General features: G+C 37.9%; 1 long non-coding RNA gene across 1 annotated transcript; it reads left to right on the plus strand.

Annotated features, from left to right (window-relative positions):
• The first annotated feature begins 2,486 nt into the window (after window positions 1-2,486).
• On the plus strand, window positions 2,487-3,818 carry LOC107834992 (uncharacterized). The gene is made up of 2 exons (XR_001660812.1): window positions 2,487-2,841; window positions 3,465-3,818. It is a non-coding gene; the product is annotated as an uncharacterized LOC107834992 (long non-coding RNA).
• Window positions 3,819-4,187: the final 369 nt, after the last annotated feature.

Consider the following 4,187-nt stretch of genomic DNA (forward strand, 5'->3'; position numbering starts at 1 on the left):
GCTATTCGTCATAGAAGACTGGACTGCATTTAAGACTCCTGAGTCCTAGAGTCACCTTTCCCACGTGCTGTTCCTATAGGCGGAACCTGGGAAGGCTGATACGTACCACACCCCTGGTTTCAAAAACACGCTATCCGTTAACACCGCAAGGTGGAACTAGCATGCCCAGGAAGCAGAAGCGTTCTCCGTTGATTCTCTTTTGGTCTGGTCTGGGTTGAGTGCCGACGGTCTGCTTGGTGGGGCACTGACTCACCTTTGCGAAGCTAGCAAACATGAACTGTACCAGCAGATCTCCACCATGTTGTCATGGCTCCCCATGCCACAGTGCCACCAAGAGGAATGAACAAAAGCAGCAACAGCAAAATGTTACCACCCAGCCATCCTCCCAAGGAAGGAGAACCTGGACCAAACACAGCAAGCTGCTGCCTTTCAGGTGCCTGCAAGGAATGATCACCCCAGTACAAGTAAAGAGTCATTCTAGTGCCATCATACACCGCAAGACCTCTAGAATGATCAGTATAATGTGATCCAAAAAGGGTACATGTCCTCTGTGATCAGTAGGCAGCAGTTCAACAAAATGTACCCCATTCTGAGTCATGGTGCCGATTTTCAACATGTTTCAAAATTCATTCTAAGTCATCCAGTTCAACAGCTGAGCTCATTCTGATCATAACAGTATATATGGTTTGTTAAGGTTAGGAGCAAAAACAGTTGAACTACAAGCTACAATTTGAAGCCCCACAATGCAATGCATTCTGGGAAATGTTGAAATGCTGACAGACATTTTAAAGGCCATTTCTGATGTTCAGAACAGTATTTACAGACATTTTTGGCACATAGCAGAAGCTCAGAGATGAGATTTTAATTTGAGTTGTGATTTCTGTCTTAAAAACTGAGTTTGAAGAAAAATCAAATAAAATAAAATGGTTAAAAAGTAGATGCTTAAAACCAAAGTCCAGTCTTCAGAGCAGCAAATCCTTCATCCAACAGAGGCTCAGAGATGGCATTTTAAAAGTGAAGTGTGATTTATTTCCAAAACAGAGTTCAAAAACAAATAAAAATTTAATAAAATCTGGCTAAATTGAAGTAAGAGGTCACTGAGGTTAGAGTTAAAACCTGTAGGAGATTCCTAGCCAGACTGACTAGGCAGAAAAATTAATGGGAGTCTTTAGCTCAGCCCACCAAACATGGTGGGCACCTGCAGAGGGTTGGAGGGGACATAGATAACCAAGTTTGGTCAAAAGAGCACTTTTTTGGAGTTGTTTTGAGTGAGCAATTCTTCAAATGAATGGAGGTCAATGGCAGCTGTGTCAAGGGAAGGAGCCACACCGACAAAACATGGAGGGTAAGTGAGGCCCCTTCAACATATTCTCTGTCCCAAGATTGTCCCCCCTACCATTTTTTTGTTTGTTTATTTTGTCTGCTGTAATGTGCAAGTGAGTTTCATCCTATATTCCTAACCCTCCACTAGATGGCAGCATAGGACTGTCATTGAAAATGGAACGCTCCAAACAAGCCCAACCCAGATCAAAACCTGATCAAATTAAAGAGACCGACAAATATTAATAATTAAAAAAATATATATATTATAACAAATTACAAATTTTATTATATTACAAAACTGTGCATGATACTAAGTATACAAGATATCAATGTATAAATATTCAATGATGTTATTGTAATACACTGTAAGACCAATGACAGCCCATCTATTTGTAGAAGTATTTTTCATTTCTGTTTTCATGTATTTGGATATATTTTCAAAGTGTATCGTTCCATATTGTTTTATGATGCTACGCATGGGGTTGCCAGCAGGGGGAGTGCCTTAAAACCCTTTCATTCATCCCTCAATCCAGTGTGTCTTTAGTTCCGGTGTGTGCAGTTAACGCTGTTTCTGGACTCTAAAGAAGCTGCCACAAATACGATTTGAAGATATATCACTATTTGCAAACAGTTTTTCTTCATCAACATAATCTAAANCCAAACAAGCCCAACCCAGATCAAAACCTGATCAAATTAAAGAGACCGACAAATGTTAATAATTAAAAAAATATATATTTTATAAAAAATTAAAAATTTTATTATATTACAAAACTGTGCATGATATTAAGTATACAATATATCAATGTATATATATTCAATGATGTTATTGTAATACACTGTAAGACCAATGACAGCCCATCTATTTGTAGAAGTATTTTTCATTTCTGTTTTCATGTATTTGTATATATTTTCAAAGTGTATTGATCCATATTGTTTTATGATGCTACGCATGGGGTTGCCAGCAGGGTGAGTGCCTTAAAACTCTTTCATTCATCCCTCCGCCCTCTCTCTCCTCCAGCATGCATATGGGTTAGGGTTACCCTACCCTAGCTAAAGGAGATGAATACATTAAACACATCACCAAACACAAACATGGCGACCCCGAGATCAGATGCGCACACCCTGCATAGCTTTAAGTCTCCGCTCTGAGCTTCCACAGGATGCAGGAATATTGCTTGTTTCCTATTCTGAAGATTGGAATTTTGATTGTGGAGTCCTTTTTCATTACGTTCTTTTATTTCCTTTTTAATTTCTCTATTTTCTAACTCAGTTTTTCTGACATGAAGCTTGATTCAGCCTTTATAGACCCTTTTCACATGACGTCAGACAACATCCGTTTTGACTCAATCCAGTGTGTCTTTAGTTCCGGTGTGTGTAGTTAACGCTGTTTCTGGACTCTAAAGCAGCTGCCACAAATACGATTTGAAGATATATCACTATTTGCAAACAGTTTTTCTTCATCAACATAATCTAAACTGGAAAAATTCCTCGCTGATTGATACCAGTTTGACTACGAAGGTACGTGTTTTGTTTTTTTCTAGCTGTTAGTTGATATGCTAGGCTAGCAATAGTAATTTGTTAACTGGCTAACATTACGTAGCCTTTCTGTTTTGGAAATAGAACGTATTTAGGCTCTAATCTTAATAACATTTTTATAGTATAGACTGGGGTTGCCACCCGTCACGTAAAATGCATGATCGTATTAAACCCTCCTCACGTCATACGCTAGTTTCACCACCCGCTAAGTAGCGACATTACCTGTAGCCACAAGTCCAAAACTTGACAGTTATGCAAAACACCCGCTGCTCCATCACATCCTGAAAAGTTAAACTCTTACTACGATCAAGACATGAGTAGGAAGACTCTGTCTTAGATAGATAGATAGATAGATAGATAGATAGATAGATAGATAGATAGATAGATAGATAGATAGATAGATAGATAGATAGATAGATAAATATTAACGTTTCATTGGAGAAATATAAGAACTATTTCGCTCTCCTTCACATTTCTCCAATGAATATTTATGAAATGTTATGATTAGAAGGTTAAGTTTCTTAGACTTTGTTTTCCTGCGGTTGTAGACTTGGCAGTACAAAATTTATAATATAGGAATAACACCTTTATATCCCTTTTAACAGGTTACACTTGATTCTGCTGTGGTGCCTGTGGAAAGAAAGTGCATGAAGTTTGTGCTGAGGTGGGAAAACCCTGTGGATCACATGGTGGGACTTTTGCTTCAAACTGCTTATTACAGTATACCACTGCCTCTGTCATCCACCAGTTCACTGCAGACTGGCACCTGCCAAGGACCCTACATGGATGTCTTCTTCAGTTGTAAACCCTGAGTACATAATGTTGAAATAAAATTGATATGCTTTTCTAAATACATTTTCTCTATCAATGACTTAAATTAACTGTGGTAATTATGTTTGTGTAATGTAGTAACCATGCACAGTGTTTAATATAATTATTACATAGATGTTTGCAAGAAACGGCCACAAACCTTATGTCTTTGTTCCACAATGGCAGCTTTAATTTTAGCATTTCCTCTCCTCCACATACTTCGTTGCCAGATGTGTAAAATTTACAAAAAGAAGCAATTTAAATGTAAAAGTTGCACACATGTAGATTACTCAAGAGAAGCTATTTACAATAGTTTTTACAGAACTCTACACAACATCAATTCATTTATTAATAGATATATATAGATATTAATTACAGGATAGATACACAAAGATTTCATTTCTAACACAGCTGCTTGCAGTAGTGAGTGTTCATCCAAGAAGTGTGACTTGCAAGAGCAGGGAGGCTCTGTACTGGTTTCTCCTTTTAAATTAAGAGGCCCATGATAGTTTGACGTT

This window comes from Poecilia formosa, unplaced genomic scaffold, assembly GCF_000485575.1.
Source record: "Poecilia formosa unplaced genomic scaffold, Poecilia_formosa-5.1.2 Scaffold897, whole genome shotgun sequence".
NCBI classification, from domain to species: Eukaryota; Metazoa; Chordata; class Actinopteri; order Cyprinodontiformes; family Poeciliidae; genus Poecilia; species Poecilia formosa.